The 21,291-nt window shown below is 43.5% G+C and overlaps 1 protein-coding gene across 1 annotated transcript in view; it reads left to right on the forward strand.

Moving 5' to 3' along the window:
- LKAAEAR1 (LKAAEAR motif containing 1) overlaps positions 1 to 21,291 on the forward strand; it is a 312,959-nt gene that overhangs the window by 154,075 nt on the left and 137,593 nt on the right. The window lies entirely within an intron of this gene.

Consider the following 21,291-nt stretch of genomic DNA (forward strand, 5'->3'; position numbering starts at 1 on the left):
AAGTCCACCATGATCACATGGGAAACGCCGCTCTGAAGTTCGTGAGCAAATGAATGATCTATGCGGAGGTGTTCCGCCGCCCCTTCTGCTGTATGTTCTCCATGGCAACTGCCAATGCAGGAAGGGCTGCAACCGGGCACGTATATTGTACCTGGTACAGATCTTTCGGTCCTTTGGGGCAACCACATCACGTTGTGAGTCTCGAACCCTGGAGGGAGTAGTGTGGGAACCCGAGGTAGGTGTTGTGGAGATGTTAGCAGTGTTCTGGTGTGCAGTGCGCCGATGCTAAGGATGAAAAGGGGGCGTGGGGTGTTAGTAATGCATGATAACTACATGGGTCATCAACAAAGGCATTTATTTTCCATTGTGGCAAGTAAAACAAATATATTTCATGCACTATGAGGACAAGGGGCAGAGGCTGCAGAGGTTGTTGGGGTTTTAACTCCCTCCCAGCTATCCTCAATGATTCCCACACTTAACACGTTTGGGGTTTCCCCATGCATGTTTGATGTCTTGCAGTTTGCAGATGAAAATCTCAATCAACTTAATTGTATGCCTGTCATGAGGATCATTCTATGAAGCCTTGATCGTATGCCAGATTTTGTTGCTTTGAAGTCTGAGTGTGAGAACCCTGTTCACCATGGCGACACTGATGTACTCTTATGTCTTGTCCCCTTTGCTCCATACTGATGGGACATCCCATCGAATCAGGGACGGGATCAGAGCCTGTTGCATAGCAGTATCTTATTGAATTTTCTTGCACGAGTATGTGAGCCATGTCCCTGCACTGTGCCTCCCTCTTGCAACCTGCCCAAAAGTTATTCCCTTTCTCCACATCGGAGGGAACAGAGCCGACCTCAGCAGCTGTGCTGTGTTGCACATAAATTGGGGGCAGAAATCCTTCTCTTCAACCGACCCGCACAGATTTGGCCTTTCCTCTTTGAGTGAAGACCACATGTGGTAAGCCTGTGATGCGTGTGGTTCCTTTTCAGGGAGGTTTCTGGGGACCCGTTTGGCATGCTGGGAGTAGACCTTCGGGACATCAGCACCACAAGGGGTTCAATACTTTGTGAAAACAACAGTAAAACAGAAGGTAAGGAAATCCTCTTTAAAAAAAGGCAACCCGTGCGGTACTGATGTGCCAAAGCCCTGCCCCTCGCAACTATCCTCAATGATTCCTACGTTTTCCACGTCAGTGGATTCCACATATATGTTTTATGTCTTGCAAGTTGTAGATAAAATCTCAATCATCTAATGATTATTTTGGTAATCATGGATGCATTGAGAGCTGGCATCTCTGTACCCATCAGCCAACAATCATGAGAGCTGTTATTAATCTCTTGTCGGGTGAATTTGATGGGGCTTTAATTAATAGAGCTATTCTCCAAATCATGGTGGCGGCTTAAGAAGTGATTCTGCTACTTCATCCTCAAACCTTATGTCTAAACTTTACCACCAACAATTGTACCAGTGCCGAGGCCAAGGCTAGGAGATATGGGAAAGAGTAAGACAGATCCATGCGCCTTGGAAAATAGAGGAGGATATTGATGAAAGGACGCTTGATGTTCCAAGAATAATGCTGGCTTCTAGACCAGTTCATCCACCCTGCTCAAGTATTTTGAAAAGTATACAGACTCTTACGTATACAGGTGCCAATGCTACCTAGGATGTGGACAGGGGAGAAGTACTCCAATTACCGACTGAGGCTGCTCATTTGGTAGAAGTGGATACTGATGTTCTCCAACTGCCACTGGATGCCAGTGAGGAGACAACTCCCTTTCTTATCAAGGCCTCTCATTGGATGACTATTGGATGGATGCAAGTTCGGCTTAACCTTCAGTATGTTATCATGGGGCAAAGGGTGTCATGGGCTGGGTGGTGTATAGGAGCAGGCAGATACATCCGCAGGAGATTCCACTCTGTCCTACCTCCCCTTTATTGGAGACATGAGACCATGCCTTGCCTGACACCAGCTATCGCACCATTACAGCACCGAGAATTTGGAAGGAGGTATCCACTGAGACAACCCTATTGAATGTACCCTCGAGTTAATGGCCTCCTACAGGAGATACTCCCTGAAGGAATATGAGAAAGAGCTAAAAAAATGAACTGATGGCATCATAAAGTGTGCAGGACGTCCCGGGATACTTACTGAAGACAATGTATGAATTCTAGAGGACAAATGATGAAGTAAAGAATTGAGTGAACTATTAAAGTGGAAAAGAGGAAGACTACATGTTAAAGTGCTACAGAAAACAGAAGTTTAATGAATGTACAGATGCTGAAACGCAAGGTAGATCAGGTCATCGTATTGGCTAGTTATGAGTAGTGAATAGAATGCAGGTAAAGCCGCCATTGTATAGCAACTGGACATTGGTATCATGAAATAAATAAGCCAGAAACTAGGAAAAGGGAATGAAAAGCTGTGTCACAGCAGAATAGTAGGCTAATGGAGCTGCATGGCGAGGCTGTGTGGCCTGAAGTCAAGATCCTAGAATTCGAGGTTGGCTGTCTACTCTGAAGAAGTATGAGTGCACAGTGGATGAATCCTCTCACGTGAAGGTGCAATAAAGAACACAACGGATGCCAAGTTTTAACTGCAAAATGGACCAAATCGTGGTCTCTTGTCACGTGAGCCAAGGATGGAAATAGAGCTCAAACTGGGAGTTCCAGCCACGATAGCGAGTGCCCTCATTCCTGTGTATTCCCAAGACGAGAATACTCTGCAAAGAAAAGTACCAAGACAATTTCATGGCAGTGATGGGGTGTTCTCCCAAGTAGACCCCAGGAATCCCTTATTCAGGTGTCATGGGAAGGGCTGGTGCTCTCAGATCCTAACCCTCGCCGTGGACAAGTGAGGGAGGATCACCTGGGTAGGGGAACCTGGAGTTACGCTCAGGGGAATACCCCAGGTGAGACGCGGTATTAAATCGGGGAAGTGGACAAGGAGAACGAAGTCCCTGAGGCTTTTTTAGGCTGCTCCAAATCAACCTCCCTTCCTCCCTTCCACCCAATGAATCTCTTACCAGAATCCAACAAACCCTCTGTATCTGGTATAACCTATTAGGAACCCAAACCCTGTTGCAGTGGGAAACGTCATCTGCCAGAGTCCCTATTTTTCTGTCGCCTACCCGACTACTCCCAGTCATTCTTCTCCCCATCCCTCTGATTATTATTTCCCAAACTCCCAGTCTGCTTTGACAAAACACTGCAGTTCCCACAATTCCCCCGCCCCTATTCATTTCACAACAATAATCCTGGTCATTCCCTTGACGGACTTCCAAACTATTATCTTACGGAGTTTTCCCATTCATTTCACAAACCCTACAATTCTCACCCTTTTCAGTTTACCAACCCCCCTAGGATGAAGGTTGATGAACTAAGAGGTAGAAAGAATCCCCATGGGAATAAGAGGGTTATAATTACCTATGAAAGCCCACTAGGTTGTCCCAGTTTTGAGGCCAGGCAGAGTCAGAAAATGTATTGATAACCCTACACACCCGACTGTCCTTTCTCTTCCCCATACGGATAAAAGGTGATGCATAAGAACACATTCTGAGCAAGGTTGAACGCATGAGGAGTCAGCTATTCCAGGACGGAAGTTCAAAAGTAGGAGAAAGGCGGTGAAACCTGAAAGGTCTTCAAGGAGGGAGTTGCCCTTGCCCATTTCAACCCAGACCCACAAAGCCTGCGACAAACGAAACATAAGACTGGGAATCGCAGCTGGCAAATGGTGTGACGGATGTCAACTGTACGTGGGACCCTCCCGCACTGATAGCCAGGGCGGGGGGGGGGGACACAGTTGCCATCTTGGTACTGTCCTTGACTCCAGCGGCAGAAGAAACACTGACGAGTTCAGCACAATAAGTGAGTCGGAAGAACCTTATAGTGGGACAGACTGTGTTGAGCTCAAGGTTTCTTTGGCAACATTAACGAGATTAAGATACAGAGGTCTTTTGTGAACAAACTTGGTACCAGAGACAGTGGTCCAGTGCAATGTGGACCCTTGTTCGGAGGTCTCTGGCTGGCACCCCTCTCCTAAACAAAGAGGCTGTGTTGAACTAAGAATGTATTGAAACGAAAAGTACCAAGAGCCATGGGGAAGGCCGACGTGAGGTGTCAAGGTGGTATACAAGGGTCAAGCTAAATCCCTTGTACAATCGATAGTCCTTGACACATTGCAGAAGTTTTGGCGATTGTGAAATTGTGAGCCCGACTGAGGGAATTGTGCAACAGGAGTTTACGCCCTGCGGAGGGGGAACGCTGTACAAACTGTAGATTTTGTGAATAAACACGCCCTTGCCGTAGTCTAACAGTGACCCTGCGAGACGTGATTGCCCTTTGGAAATCTTTTTTTTAAATTGGAAAATGCTGCGGAAGGTCTGAGCCCAGATGAGGGGGACCTAACTAAAACCTAGGTGTTTGTTGAAAAAGACATTGAGACTTTTGAATATTACAAATAAGGAGATGGTGATTAAAAGGCGGTAGTGAACCCAATTGAGGGACGCCAAGAGAAATGTTGTGAAGAAGCTAGGTGAACAACATTGTGACAACAAGTATGAACCCGACTGAGGGATGGCCACAGTGAGTGGTTGGTTTCAGCCCGATTGCGAGGCCAATGATTTAGTGAAGGATCGGAGCCCGGCTGCGGGGATCCAAGTGTTAAGGGTAATCCCCCGATGTGAAGATTAGCAGAAGGAACTTTTGTTTTCTTATTTTGGCATATCAGGCCTTCTGAAGCAAGAGACTTTGCATGAGAAGAGACTTGGGAACAGAAGGTCCTGATTTAAAAATGAACTGTAAGCTCGTGCCAAAGAAGCCCAGGAGTGTGCTGAGCTCAAGAGTCCCGCTTTGTCCCATGCTGAAGGTGGGAAAGGGAGACCCCGTCCATAACATCCTAACTTATCATTTTCTGATCACTTCTTTCTTTTCTTGTGAACATTATCCCACACTATTTTTTAGCATAGCGGTAAAGATTGGCAATATGTTTTTTAGTATAGACCCTTTTGATTTGACTAGACACCAATAGGACTGTAATATTATTTTTTGATGGTCGTAGCTTGCTCCCATCTTAGATTTAGGTTTAGATTAGGCGTTTATCTCACCCTTTTTACAGTTTAATAAACACCCTTGAACTCTGATCACTAGTATCTGTCTTGCTTTAATACCATGCCTTCCTTACAGTGGTGAGGTAGCTTCATGGCCTATCTCCCTGCACCTGGGTCTGGGCTTCAGTGCTGCTAAACTGAATGTTCCAGACATGGCCCAAGCGTGCCAACCAATTGTATTCGCTGTATAAATAAGGACCTCATAGCTTAGCAGACCAATGAAACACAGTGTACTTTTCTTTTCTTAAAGAGCATGTTGGTTAGAGGTAGGCATAAGTTGTCCACCTAATAAAGGACAGCCAATAACAATCGTAGCTCCTATGTTATTGTATATTTAGATGTTTCCCTTAACCAATCCTGACCCTTGATAGGTTTTTCACTATTGCCACGTAGTATGACATCACTTTGATGAATAATGAGTATATCATTATGTTTTTTGTGAAAATCACTGAGAGACTGAGCGTATTTATGTTGATGTACGTTCTAACCTCCCTGGTTTAGATAATTGTTAACAAAACAGTGACTTGCCATCTTCTTGAGTTTGTCTGGTTATTTTGACTCAGAATTATTCTGGTGTAATCCCATCCATTACCATATGCACGTTCCAAGGGCCATAAACTCACGTGGTAGCAGTGCGGATGGTTCCAGATCCAAACTAGTTTGACTTCAGAGTTTGGGACGATCGGGCATCCTCTGCCATTAAGTGGAAGATCGTGGAGTTTCCTGTGGAGAGCGGCCAATAGAAATAAGTGTGCAAGAAGAATCAAGACGGTGTGCATGTCCCTCTTTGAACAAATCTCTGCTTGGCTTCCGTGGGCGCTCTGCTGAAGGAAGGCAAAGTGGTCTTATTGGAGGAGGAGTTGATCCCGAAGGCCACCAGTTGATTAACGGACATAAGTAGACTAGGGGAAATTCCAATATAAAGGGGTGGGATTGTGATATTTTTGGGTAAAGGGAAACTTTTTGTAGATAAAGGAACACCCAAGTAATCCTATTTAAAGGAAGATAAAAGACGACGTCTCAAATTCCAATCGGAATAATAAGAGGGAGAATACGCACAGTCAGGACTGTGAAAGGTGGAGTCTTAAACCTCGCACAGGGTAATATAATTAAAGGCGAGGAGAAAATAACTCTTACTATAAATATTTATAGGGAAAAGGGAAGGTGATCCAAAAAGTTATTAAATTACATTACGCCATTTGTATCCCGCACTGTGGACCCTGAGGCATAAACGCGCAGACATTTGGGACAGAGACAAATACATGGAAATAGATTATTTTAATCAATTTGTTTGTTTTCCTCATGCTAACATTCTGAATAAGAGACAATCTGGCTTTCGGAAAAAGCACAGTACTGAGTCTGCTCTGCTGGATTTAAAATCTAGGCTCCTCCGCCATGTAGATCATGGCAACTCCAGCATGCTGATGCTGCTGGACCTGTCTGCCGCCTTCGACTTGGTAGACCATACAGTGTTGGTCTCCAGGTTGAGGGAGGTGGCGGGTTTCTCAGCATCGGCAGCTGATTGGGTTGCCTCTTTTCTGAATGACCGCCAATGGAGAGTGAGTAGCAATCTGGCAGATGCTAACACTAAGGAGCTGACTCAAGGAGTCCCACAAGGAGTTTGTCTTTCTCCTATTTTTTATAACATCTTCACAGTGCCTTTTCTGGACTTCCTGGATAGTAATAACGTAGAGTTTACAAACTATGCTGATGACATCCAGTGTATCATCCCTATTACGGGTGTCTTTCCGGATGACGAAAGAAATATCAACAGAATTTACCTTCTCATCCAAAATTGGATGTGTTCCAATGGGTTGGCCCTTAATACCAGTAAGACCGATCTTATGCTTGTGGGTACTGACCCTAAAATCCGCAAACTGGAAGACCAGTACTCCCAATTTGTGATTGACGACTGTGTTATAAAAGTCAAGAGAAAGGTCAAGACACTAGGGATATATCTTGACTGCAATCTCAATATGAAGGTGCAGGTCAGCAGCCTGGTGGCCTCGTCTGCCTACTATATTAAACTGCTATTGCATGCCCGTCCCTTTCTCTCACAAACTAGTAGGGAACCCTAGCAAGAGCATGGATAACTTCAAGGATAGATTACTGCAGTAGTCTCCTGGTCGGCCTTCCAAATTGCGAAGTGAATAGATTGCAGGTGGTGCAGAACAATGCTGTTAGGGTTGTTCTGGACAAGAAGAGATCAGATCACATATATAAGGCGAGAAGGGAGCTTCGCTGGCTCCCTATTAAGGAACAAATTCTCTTTCGGCTCTTGTCTGTCTCATTATACTGCATGAAAAATTCTGGTCCTATCTACCTTAATGATGAATTAAGACCTAAAACGAGTAAATACAGTCTTAGATCAAATAGCCACTCCCAGCTAATTGTCCCAGCCTGCAGACTGTTGCAGACTAAAGTGGGAGCATTTTATTCTGCGGCACCTATGGCCTGGAATAATCTCCCCTTTAAACTGAGAGCAAAGGATTGAAGACCTATCTGTTTAATTAAACACTATTCTGGTCCTACCGTCAGCTCTCCTGCACCAGTATTCTTTTCTTGTGGCTTTGAGCCTTCTGTTTGTTCTGTGTATGTCAGCGCCCTTAAGCCCTAGGGTCAGTGGTTCTGCGCTATACAAATCCTAAATAAATAAAAAAAAATAATAAATGAAAGTTGAAGGCTCTAAAGCCAGCGTGCAGTGTGGGGAATGCTTGACTTATTCAAAAAAGTACGTTTTTAGTTATTTCTTAAAGGCCTCTAAGGAACATTTGAGTCTTAGAGTAGTCGGTAGCTGGTTCCTGAGTTTTGGGGTAATTAAGTGGAAAGCCCCCTTATCTGCTTTAACAGTTCTTCTCCTAGGGACTAATAGCAGATTCTGTCCACAGGATCTCAGAGCTCTGCCATTAGATTTGTCGATAATATAGTCCTGTAAATATAATGGCATGAGACATTGTCTACATTTAAAAGTTATGGTAAGAATCCTAAACTTAACCCGTGCTTCTATAGGGAGCCAATGGAGCGACCTCCTAGCTTCCATAACATGATCTCTGTGCGACAGGTTCATCACAACTCTTACAGCCCTGTTTTGTATAGTTTGGAGCCTATGCACATCACACTTGCCGAGGACCGCCAATAGTCTATAGCAGTAGTCCATCTTGGTCCTGATGATAGCTCTGGCTATTGTTGCCGCGCTACCCTGTGTAATTAGAGGCCGGAGGTGATAAAGCAATTTCATGTAGTACAAGGATGCCGAACAACACTAGTAATGTGAGGACTCATCGATAGTGACTGATTAAGGGTGACCCCCAAGACCTTAAGTTTAGGAACAGGGATAATATGTTCCGCCCCTAACCTGAAGGAGCGAAATTTACTATGCAGTTTGCTGAGGGCGGCTGGACTCCCCACAATGATAAGTTCTGTTTTGCTCTTATTTAGTGCCAAGTTATTATTGAGCACCCACTTTTCTATGAGGTCAAAGACTATTTAGCTCTAGTTCATCCTGTGAGAAGCAACCTGAGAGTGGGACAACACATTGAGTGTCATCTGCATAGTTTGAAAATATAATACCCTCTGCCTCTAGGTCGGAAAAAAGGGGGCCATAAAAATATTGTATAAGCACAGTGACGTGCTAGCTCCCTGTGGGACCCCAAAAAGAAGTGGGATAGAGGAGGCCTCTGCTATTGTCAGAGCAGACTCTACTGTGCCTGCTCTCCAGAAAAGATGCATTCCATGTAACCGCCTGAGGTGGAAAATTGGCCACCTCTGATAATCTGGTCATCAAAATTGAATGATCGATCAAATCGAACTCCGCCGATGTCCCTTTATCTAGGCAATCCAATAGCTTTGACTTTAACTCGAGAAGAAATGTCTCTGTGCCAAAGTTTAGCCTAAAGCCTGATTGATGCGCATTAAGAATTGGATACAGATGTAGGTGTTCCACAATCTGACTGTATGCCACCTCATCTAATATATTTAGTAGAAAGGGAGTGTTAGAAATTGGGTGATAATTCAAAGGGTTATCCGTAGGTAGCCCTACTTTTTTTCAATATAGGCGTGACCATGGTTTGTTTCAGATTCTCTGGAACATTGCCTTCGCTCAATGATGCATTAAGAAAGCAGCAGATTGCCTTTATAAGAAGCAGGGGACAGGTGTTAATTATTAAAGAAGAACAAGAGTCCCCTTTACACTGAGTAGGTTTACATTTTTTGATAACTTTTTGTAGAATCTCCTCAGTAATTGGGTGAAAGGCGAATTGAGCCACCTTTGACTTACACCCTAGGGGATTCTTTGGCTTATTGATGGCCGTTAGAGGTAACTCCTTCTTGCGTTCCAACATCCCTGCCCTTATGCTTAGTAGTTTATTTTGCATGCCATCTCTTATCTCTGGTTGGTCAGATGGAGTAATGGAGCAAAATGAGTATTGTGTTGTTGTTTTAAGTATTAGTTGATGTATGAAGTTTCAAAAGATAATTTGCTCTGAAGGTTGGAAGTGATGTTGTTTTGACTTAAAGTGTAGTAAACGATTGGGGCCAAACAGATGACAGATAGGTTGTTGAAGCAAACAACAATTGATGGTGCTTGCTCATATTTGTTGTTTTGCGGTTAAAAGTGGTGAGCAATAAGCCTTGAGATAGAGATTTATTAATGTTCTGGTAAGTATCAACAGTGAATTGCGACTATGCTATTATGGAGGACACTCCTCTCATGCACCTTTGTAAAACATTACCAAGAAATGCGCCCAAGCTCAAACAGTACAGTGGAGAATGGGTAAAGGGCACAGCTGATAAAATGTTCATGCCATGGTCACAAGGGGGATCATTGTCAAAAGCAGTATTATAACACATGACTACATATGTACAGGCTGCGTACACAGGAAAGAAATTAGAGAAAAGACTGTCAGTTTTAGAACTTTAGAAAATGTACCAAGATGACAAAGAAGACCCAGTACAGAGGAGTGGGTGTTTAATCAGCATAAAGGGCAGGGCATTGAGCGCTCAGCTCCTCTTACTTTGCCTGAGATTAAGAGAGTAAATACAGAGGAGATAGGAGTGTATCCTTTAAACCTTTAAAGGAATCAAAAGCAGCGGCGGGGTATAGTAACCCAACATATGAACCCCCCGCTTACAGTAGTGATGACAGTCCAGAAGAGAGCAAAAGGAAGGAAGATGCCTGTAAGTTTGTACAAGATAAAGTAGAAAGAGCCGAGAGATCTAATACGTCGACAGATATAGACAGAGAAATTAAGAGATGGAAAGGAGAGAAGGATAGGGCTGATGAGGTAATGCTTGTACAGGACGAATGGATGGGAGCACAGATATTACTCAAGTTAGATGGGGAAAAGCAGCATAGAGGAGTTTAGAGGAGCTTAGGCGAAAGGACTATAAAGACGAGCAAGAAAATGATAGGGAATGAGAAAAGCAGTTGAGAGAGGATGAGCAAAGAAGCAAAGGCAGGGAATGACGGGAACAGATATATAGTGAAGAACATGAAAAAGAAGAAAAACTGGAAAAACTGGAAGAGGAACAAAGGAAGTACGACACTAGAAAGAAAGAGATAGAAGAAAGAGATAGGAAAGAAAGAGAGAGGAAGAAGCACAAAAAAGTTAAGGAAAAAAAATTACAGAGAAGGAGAGAAGAATGAAGACAAGAAGTAAGAAGGGAAGAATGAAGGCAAGAAGGGATACGAGAAAGCAAAGGGAAGTAGACGAAGAAATAAAACAGAATAGAAAGCAGCAAGGTCTTGATGCTAGTCTCATTCTTAAATAATGAGTAAGACCAAGCGATGAAATACAGGGGCAATGGAACACGATAAGCGAAGTTCTCATGATGAGAGAAAGTAAAGAAATGCCTCAAGTAGTACAGGAAGAGGAATGATATGATGCAGACAGTATTGGTGAAAGGACTGATAAGTTGTATCAGCAAATAAAGCAGCACAGCGAATATGGGACTCGAGAGAGCGGCACCAATCCCTGATACCTAAACCACAGGATGAGGAGGAAAACATGTTTAGTGATGAACACAGAGCATTGTCTTTGAGTAGATTATATTTAGATAGAGGAGGATGATAGTCGCACTTATTTGGGTTTAGCAAGTCAGACGAGGAAAGAGAGTCAGAGATGGAGAGAGAGGGTGTATGCATCACCCTGGGAAGTCAGCAGATGGATAAAGAGGTAAAATGGTCAGATCTGGAACACCCTAAGGAAAGTACACCAGATCCTATACCTTATCTTGAACGTCCCTGAAGGCGATCGCGTAGTGAGAGAGGAGAATCTCCACCTGATGTGAGTAGGTTAAGGTCGTTACCAGCATGAAGACGAATAGGGACGATTACCCCTGCCTTAGGTAAACTAATAGTGGGATCCGACTAGGGGATGGGGTTCTCACAGTTCACCTGACTAGAAAAGGGGGAGCAAGACCGCAATCTATTCCATGGCCTCAGATGGATATGGATAACTAAAAATGCAGGCTCCCTAGTTTGACGTCGGGGGGCTGGGAATTGGATATACGAATTAGAAAATAAATAACTGGGGGAAACGCGCTGGCCATAGGAGACATAAAAGCTCTACTGGCAGCTATTTTTGGAGAGAGATCTGATGACATTTGGAGACAAGCGGGATATGCGGGTGTGACAGCGCAAAATACAGCGCATGATGGGATGTCATTTAATAATTGTAGGGCAGATGTTTGGAGGGCTCTCAGGGTACAGTATCCTGATACATCAGATATGGGTGCAATTATGACACGTAAAATGAAAGAAGGTGGCACTATTCTATCATATTTTGTGTCAGGTGTTGCCAGAACAAGTACAGAGACAAATGAAAAAACAAGTAGGGTATGAAGCAAAACTGTGGGCTGAGATATAGTTCACTATTGTACATCATTACCGATTGTTACAAGAGAAAAACAGAAAGAAAGACGAGAACAGAAAGATTGAGGAAGCCAAGTTAGTTCAGAAGAAATTGTCAAAGTTTGCTATAGAAAGGGCAGTATTGACAAGTGGAGAAGGTGGAGGAATGCAAGAAATAATGGGTGCATCATAGGTGAATAATGTACACGCAGTAGATCAAAGTGGGTATGGGTTTTGGCCACGAGGTAGAGGTGTATGATTGTGATGGCCCTTGAGGAGGATACAGATGACTGACATAACAGATGAAGATATGTTCAGAGACAAACCTATAGACGATGAGGTATAGCTTAGCAGACCAATGAAACACAGAGTACCTATTTTTTCTTAAATTACATGTTTGAAGAGGTAGGCATACGTTGTCCACCTGATATAAAAGACAGCCAGTAACAATCCTCTCTCCTATATGATTGTATATCGAGATGTTTCCCTTAACCAATCTGACCCTTGGTAGGTTTTTCACTATTGCCACGTAGTATGACGTCACTCTAATGCATAATGAATATATAATTATATTTTATGTTAAAATCACTGAGAGACTGAGCTTACCTCCGTTGATGTTCGTTGTAACCTCCCTGTTTTAGATAATTGTTAATAAAACAGTGACTTGCCATCTTCTTGTGTTTGTTCGGTTATTTGGACTCAGAAATATTCTGGTTTAATCCCATCCAGTAACAGATGCACGTTCCAAGGGCCATAAGCTCAGTGGGTTGTAAATTGAGGCGGGGTGCTGTATTGTCTTGTTCTTTAGGGCTAGAGCTGTTATGGATGGGTGTTAAGGTCAGAATTGTGGCTAAAGGGAATGGTATCTATGTTATTGCCCCTTTGGTATATTTAAAGACCTCGTCATTTAATAAATGCCTTTGTAATACTGCTGGTATGAGCTCCTCCCTAGCGTGTATAATATTGGCGGCAGGTGCCTCCATTTTGGGGGGAGTGGTCCATGTGATTGATGCATTGGAAATTCGGGAGATTCCACAATGAATACATTCACTTATTTCTAATTATTTCACACGAGTATCCTTAAAAAACACTATCAGCCTCGGATTGAATCCCAATCCCCTGTATTCCCTTGAATAGGCGTAAAGAAATGTCACCTTTTCGTTCACAGACATACTTTTTCTCTATTGCTAACTGAAATTGTTGACCTGCTTGAACTGAAGCATGTGCAACTGACAGTTGGTTACTTTGTCATAACCTTCATAGTTTGGATGTTTTTGTCCCAGCAAGTTTTCAAATGTTTCATGTGGATACAGGAACTCATTCTTAGGGTGGGGTCATCTTTTTATTGTGAATTATGATCGCTTTGCTAATTATTTTTATATATTATTTCAGCAGATTTGAGTGTGTCGGTTTGAGGATTAACCTGCCTGCTTCTAAATCCTTCATGTTTATTTGATCGTCTGCCTATCAGTGTTGCCATATTCATTGAAGAATTCGTTTTTTGTTCTTGAAGTTCTTAATGGTTCTAAATGTGATTTTGCTTGGTGTTTTAATCTTCATTGTTTGAACCTTGATGGCAAAGCTTTTGTTGATGGGTTAGTTCAAAATGGTTCTTTTCCCACCCATGATGAGGGGAATTGCCTGCCATTGATTAATTCGCCAGTGGATTTTTATCTCTACTATTTTGTTTTTCTTTTAATTTAGAAATTATATTAAAATTAAAGGGGAATCTAGAGGTTTCCAAATTCCAAAATGGCCTATTAGAAATCTTACATTTGTGCCCCTGGGTTTCTCCTTGTTCACTGTTGAGCTGCCTGAGTCTTCCACTGTGACTGGTATGTTTCCTTGAGCCTGTTGCTCGGAAGAGGCAATCTATGAAACCCAGTGCCCCTTGGTTCTCCATCATCTTAAATCTTTGGGAAACAATGCACAGATGGAAAAGATATGGCAAAGACATTTAGCCCAACCTGCACTTTGTTCCCGTAAATTACTGCATATCGAGAATAAGAAGGCTATTGAAAGTACTAAAGCCACGTTTTATTCCACTGAAATCAATACATTGTTGAACCATGTTAAAGCTTTATTTCCTGTTCTAAAATTAGTAGACACAATTGAACCTTGTGTTTGCTCTGTTTCTATCAGTTCTGAAATTGCTGATCAATTTTTGAAGAAAATTATATATATTCGCTATAACATTCAAATTCTCGCTGCTTCTTCATGTGGTCATATTTCACAAACAGTTTGTCTGGACTGAATTTAATTACATGTCCTCTGATGATATCAGCCTCCTGTTAGGTTGATTTATACCACGCACTGCTGTTGTTTGAAGGATCTCCGGGCGCTCACATGTCTCTTTAAGGAAAGTGGGTGGATTAGTTAGTTAGAGAGCGAGAGAGGGATAGTATGGAGGTTGTGCTCATCGTTTGATGCATGCAGAAACAAGAAGAAACTAGCGCCTGTGAGCTTTCTAAGTGTGCATTATGTGCGCTGGGCCTGTGTCCGGAAGGGTGGCGTCCAAAGTCTGAGTTTTGTGGTTTGCACACATTGGGTTTGCAGCATGATTAGAGAGCGGTGTATGGTTTGGATGTTTTGGTGGGTTGTTTCAATAGCCCCCTAGGTGAAGTACCATGGAGGTCGGAGGAAAAGAGAAGGCGGGTGGGTTAGTTGGTTTCTGGTAATCTCTGGGTGTTGAGTAGTTTTAATATTGGTTCTTCATTCTGTATTGTCCAGTGTTGGCTTTGGTTCGGGTGTATGGTTTGTAGAGGCACACGTCTGTTTATCTCGGTGAGTAGAATAGCCAGGTTTTTAGTAGCTTCATTAATGTTAGGTGGTCTTCCGTTGAGATCGAATTCCACAGTTTGGCTATCAGATAGGAGAAGGCGGTTCCTCTGAATTTCCTTTTCTAGTAGTGTCTAGTTTCTATTTGGAGGTCGACGCTCATAATAAATCTTTTCCTGGTTAATAACGGGTGATTTTAGCTTGGAAGAATTTGGCTGCTTGTCTGTGTAGTGATTCATGGGCAGTGCAGAGGGCTTTGAAGTTAATGCATTTCTTTACTGGTAGCCAGCATAGACTTCTCAGGGATGGTGTGATGTGGTCTTTTCTCTTTAGTATCAGGAGCAGCCTTGCTGCAGTATTTTGGATATGTTGAATAGTAGAGGCTATTTTCATAGTCTATTCTTGAAGAGATCAAGAAAATGATCGCAAGGGAAATTTAGGCATGGCAGGATCCCCTTTATTCACCGCAGGAGGTAGAATCTTTTTTGTTGCTATTGCGTTGACTTGTGGTTCTAAAGAGAAGTCATTGTCCATGAGGATTCCGTTTTCAATGTCTCTGGTTGGGTTCCCATGTTTGGTGGTCAGGTCAGGTATGCCTGTGTTGCATTGTCTTCTGGTGGGGAGATCATTATTTCTTTTTTGTTTGTATTGAGCTTGAGATTGTTATTTGTCATCCAGGTGTTCATGTCAGTGAGGCATTTGTTGAGGGTCTTGTCAGGGTCTCTGGCAGAAGTTATCTTTTTTTTGTTGCCTTTTACTGTTTATTGATTTCATAACATAGTACGGCTGAATGTACCGTACATAACATCTAAAGAAAAACATGACAATTTTACATCAGCCGATATGGCAAAGCAAACGACAGCAAGATCGGTAGGATAATATGATCGCGAAGTGTCGAAGACATGACATTCGGGAGGGCTGTAACAATATACAATAAAAATGAATTCAATTTAGTATGTATAAATAATCCTTTCAATATTAAATTATAACAATGTAAAGGCACAAAAATCATAAGGTTTATGATGAACTCCAGGAAAATCCTGTAAATTAACAAACTGAATGAATGGGATTCCAAATATCCAACTATTTAGGCATCTCACCCATCAGTGAAGCCACAGTTTTGCTCATTGCAGCTCCAATCCAAATTTTAGCCCACCATTCATGGATATTGGTTCCAGTTTTCGATTTCCAATTTCAGGTTACCATGGATCCTCATCTCCAAGCAAAACCAAGAGGGTCCATTGGAAGGTCAATTCCAGATATTATTTTAATTTATGCGAGCACTTCTTTCCAATATGTTTGTATAAGAACACAAGATCACTGTATATCGAAGAGTGTGGCCCGAATCTATGTCCACACCTCCAGCAAACTGGAGGAACAGCTGCGTTACTTCTATGTAGCCTCTCTGCAGTGAGATACAAATGGAACCATATTTTATAGCTGTTTTCCTACAACTGGTCACAATTAGATGACTTAACTGCTCGAGTCTAAATGTTCTACCATGAAAAAGCATAATTAGGATATCCTAACACTTCAGGCCATTTAGACATATAGGTATGTGGAGGTTTAAGTCGACTGGCATTGCAAACCTTGTATAATGATGAAACCCTCCTAGAGCGGGAATCGCCCAGGAAGAGTTTGAATTTTGTCATTCCCCATTAACGTTCCCAGAAACCTTCGTATCACTAATCCGATGCTGTAGCTATACGTATCTAAATGTATCTGCTTAATCTATTAAGAAACCTGTTTGCAATGATGAAAGGATAACAGCCTTCCTTCCATAATTAATTGACCTAGGCAAGTCAAACCCCCTTCAATCCAACAAGAATATCTACTAGGCTTTAATTCATGAGGGAATTCTGCATTCTTCCAAACTCGGGTTAAAGGTAAGAGAAATGTTTTACCTGCATATTTCTTCATGGCCCTATCCCAATACATCATCAATATCTTGTTAGTCAGGAGTATTCTAGGGTTGCCTTGCCGGACCTTCGCAGAACGCCAACACCATTCATGTAATGAAACAGCAAATCCAAACTGCTCTATCTTCGCCCACTGCTTACCTTCCTGGTCTGATAATTTGCTTTCTAAAAGAGGAGCCAGTTGTGCTGCATATAAATAACTCTCTAGGTCGGACACATTTTAGCCACCATTCTCTTAGCAGATATCATCCTGGGGTGAGAAACCAGAGGACATCTTTTAGCCCAGATAAACTTAAATAAATGTACTTGAAGTTAAAGCTTGTAAAACATATGATCACCTTGGTAAAAGAGTTATGTTCAACGAGCGACCCTAACCAGACACAAATTGTCAGCTTTCCCCTAATGTGTTAAATCATGTGACATTGGCATAACCCAGGAACATTATATTGTTATAACGAATCTTGTTGTAGAGTTACCCATCTAAAACCAAAAGCAGTCTGTAGATCTGTAACTGTTCTGGCGGAGTCTGACACATTAAGTGTGTAAGATTGTGTATAATTTATTTTAAATCCGGATACTAAGTGAAATGATTAGAAAAGGGATACTATAGAAGACAATGAATCCTCAGAGTTTTGCATGCAATGCTATTTTATGGGAATGATACGCTATATCAATCCCATGAATATGTTCATGAGAGCAAACTCCTTGTGCCAACAGTTCTATGGATAATGCAAATGATAAAGGGGAAAATGGGCAGCTTATATGGGTACCACATGTCAAAGAAAGTGGGTCAGACAACGTCCCATTAAGTTTTATTCTATGTGAGAAACCTGAGGGTATTTTCACCCCTATTCCCCTTGGATCCTATGTGCAGGTGGCCACGGAAAGGACATTGCTTTTTGATCCTGACCCTGGGGGCGGAGAAGCAAAGGAGGATTACCTGGGTGGAGGGTCCTTGAGGATTGGGAGTGGGGTGCCCTCAGGTGAGACATGGTATCCCCCTTTCTCTATTGATGACCAACCTAACCTTCCCCCGACCTTTATGGATTATTGTAAATTAGCTCCCCTCTTTTCACATCTTGTGACACTTGACAGTACTGAGACGAGGAAGAGGCAGCTGAGAGTCATGAACAATATACCATTTACCCACTCTGGTACTGGGACAAAGAAGATGCCTGCAAGGTGTTGTTTTCCCCTTAATCATTGTCAGGCAAGGCTCATTGAGAAAGCACACCTGCAATCTGTTGGAGAGTTGCAGGTGAATAAAAGGAGGAGGGAAAAGCAAGACAAAGAGAAGCAGAAGGGAGGCCTGGGTGAGCAGCAGGGAAGCTTGTTGGAAGAGAGGCGAGCCAGCTGGAGCTAACTACTGTGGGACGGTCTGTTGTGTGCAGCTGTCATGCGTGCACATCACCACCGCGGCCTGCACTTACCCACTTGGCAGCTCTATCTGCGTTGGCGCCTGCAACAGGGTCCCCAGCCAGGTACTCTCGTCCCGAGGGGCGGCGCAGGGCCAGTCCTGATTACACCAGCACCTCCGGCAGTTCTGGGGTCTCCACTATAGCCTAATCAATGGTCATGCACAGGGATTCAGTGTCTGCCCTGCACGCATGCGCATAGCCAGGCGAGTCACTCATTGCCATGACAGCAGCATCTGATTCTGTTGCTGTGCATACTGCTTCTTCTATTTATTCTCCTTCTTGCTGGCGGGTCTTAATTGCGCTCCGTTCGTGAACCTGCCTTGTGCCAGTTTCCTTTTGCTCTCTGGTCTTGTCCTCCTTTGACCTTTTTTTGGCCTTGCCCTGCTCCTCCTTTCTGCTCTACCTTACTCCTTCCTTCCTGCCTTGGGTCATACCCTCCTTGGTCCCTGCCTTGACTGGAATCCCATCCTTCAGTCAGGATACATCAGGTCAGTGCTTGCACTGTCCCTGAGCCATGTAAAATCCGGGGGAGCATATCATGGCGTAGGGAGTCGCTGTCAGGATCCTTTTTCTGTCTCATGCTCAGAGAGACGGGCATGGGGCTGATCCCATGCACTACCCTCGGGTCTGAAGCACTTGTTAACGAACCGGCGCCAGGTAGAGGCCCTTCCCGCCATGAAACACTGTGAAGAAGAGATCAGGTATTTGATAAATGAAGACGCCTACCAACACCCGAACCTATGGCAGCCATGCAAGAACTACGTGATGAACTACAGGCTCTCAGATTGGAAGGCATCACCAACAAAAAAAGGTAACCCTACATGGGACCCTTCTTCTTGATCCTGCATCAGCCTTAGCTGAGTCTACCATAGCACATACCTCTACCCTGAAATATGACGGCGAACAAAGGAAGTTAGCGGAATTCTGTAATTACTGCAAGATACAGTTCAGTTTCCGACCACAGCATTTCCAGCATGACAAAGCAACAAAAAGATTCATCCTGAGTAACCTCACAGGCAGTGCCTTGGCATGGGTGGATGTTTACCTGGGCTGGAGCAATCACCAGTCCACCGTAGGGATCTGTTGGATTGTGGGTCATCAGGTAACTACTTTGAAGCATCATTTGTGCTACCGACTGGTATTCCGTTGGCATTAAAACCTGTGGCGTGCCTTATCGAAGATCATTGGATCCCCTCTAGCTTCTGGACCAGTAAACCAGCACACATTGCATTTGTCCTTGATCATTGCTGACCATGAAGAAGAGTTGGCATTGGATGTCATACAGGCCCCATCGTATCCTGTTATTTCGGGACTGCCTTGGCATGCGAGTCATAATCTTTCTGTTGACTGGAGGAAGAAAAGACTCTGTTTTCCTTCTGGTGGCCAGTCTTTGGTGCCGCTGTTTGAAATTGTACCCAGAACCACAGCAATGCTGCCTTCCTTCACATTGGAATGCGCCCTGTCTGGGTTACCAGAAGAAAACAGCTATTTCATTCATGTTTTAGCTGAACCTGATGATGTCTCTCTACCACCTCACTGTGTAAATGACTGCAGTATCTATTACCTGACAATCCCATACCACACGGTCGAGTGTATTCATTGACCATTCTGGAAAAAGAGGTATGTAGTTATTTGGAAGACTGCCTACGGAAGGGATTTATTGTCGCATCTAAATCTCCGGCCAGGGCTCCCCTGATTTTTGTACCTATGAAGGAGGGGACTTTGCGTCCTTATGTAGACTATCACCTTCTTAACAAGATCACTGTGAAAGATCGTTATCCTTTTCCCCTGATACGGAACATTATGGAATCGCTGCATTCCTCTAAAATATTCACTAAGTTGGACCTGCGAGGAGCTTAGCAGTTGTGGATAACACAGGGGGACGAATAGAAGACGGCCTTCAAAACACCTATGGGACAATTCGAATATCGCGTGATGCCATTCGGACTTTGTAATGCCCCGGCCATTTTCCAGCGATCTAACTTTTCAGATATCATTGGTATTTTGGTCTGGATTTACCTTGATGACATCCTGATCTTTTCCTCAACCCCAGAAGAACAAAAGATCCATGTATCGGAAGTACTTGCCTGGTTGGCAGCGAATCAGCTCTACGCCAAAGCAGAAAAGTGTGTTTTTTACCAGAACCATATTGAATTCTTGGGTTACATGATCATCTCGGCTGGGGTGCCCATGGATCCCAGGAAGGTGAAATCCATCCTAGAGTGGCCTCCCCCACAGGATGTCAAAGTGGCTCAGAGATTTTTGGGGTTTACAAACATTTTCCTTCGCTTTATTTCCAGTTTCTCTTCTCTAACCGCTGCTATTCCTGGCCTCCTTTCGTCCAAGAAGACGTGTGCTTGGGATGAGGAAGCTAAAACCACCATCCTGACCCTGAAGAAGTCCTTTGTTGAGGTGCCCACCTTGCAACATGAGGATGAGATACACCCCTTCATCGTGGAAACCGATGCCTCTAGCCGAGCAGTTGGGGCTGTTTTGCTGCAATTCAATTCAGACACCAACATGGAGCACCCTATTGCATTCCATTCCAGGAAACTCACCCCGAGTGGAGTCAATTACTACGTGATAGAAATAGAATTACTAGCAATCAAAGGGGCCTTTCTGGAATGGAGACATCACTTGTTAGGAAGTCGACATAAGGTCGAGGTACGCACTGATCATCGAAACCTCCAGTTCCTGAGAGCTACCGCCTTTACCAACAGTCAACAAGCCCATTGGTCCTTTTTCTTTTCTCAATTTGATTTCGTCATCTCATTCATACCTGGATCTCACAACCTGGAGGCTGACGCCTTGTCGCCATCACACGATCATGAATCATTATCTATTGAACAAACTACAGCCATCCTACCAGCCAAGCATTTCCTGAACATTGTCGTTCCATATATGAAACAGAACCGAGAAGCCACAGCGTTGGATCCCACAGCGATCACCCTTTCCCAGGATCCTTATGTGCGAATAGTTGATGGGCTACTATTCCATAAGTGATGCATGTACTTGCCATCTTCTGACCAACAACGAGCTATATTATCCTGTTTTCATGATTCCCAGATTTCAGGACATCATGGAGTGAAGGCACCCCAGGAGTTGCTTTTAGAGTTTTTGGTGGCCAGGCCTTCTGAACAGATGCAGGTCTATGTTCATCAGTGTCTGATTTGTGGCCAGTGTACACCAAGTCATTACCTGTTGGTATGCTTCAACTG

The sequence above is a fragment of the Ambystoma mexicanum genome, chromosome 3p, assembly GCF_040938575.1.
Source record: "Ambystoma mexicanum isolate Mex_15411 chromosome 3p, UKY_AmexF1_1, whole genome shotgun sequence".
NCBI classification, from domain to species: domain Eukaryota; kingdom Metazoa; phylum Chordata; class Amphibia; order Caudata; family Ambystomatidae; genus Ambystoma; species Ambystoma mexicanum.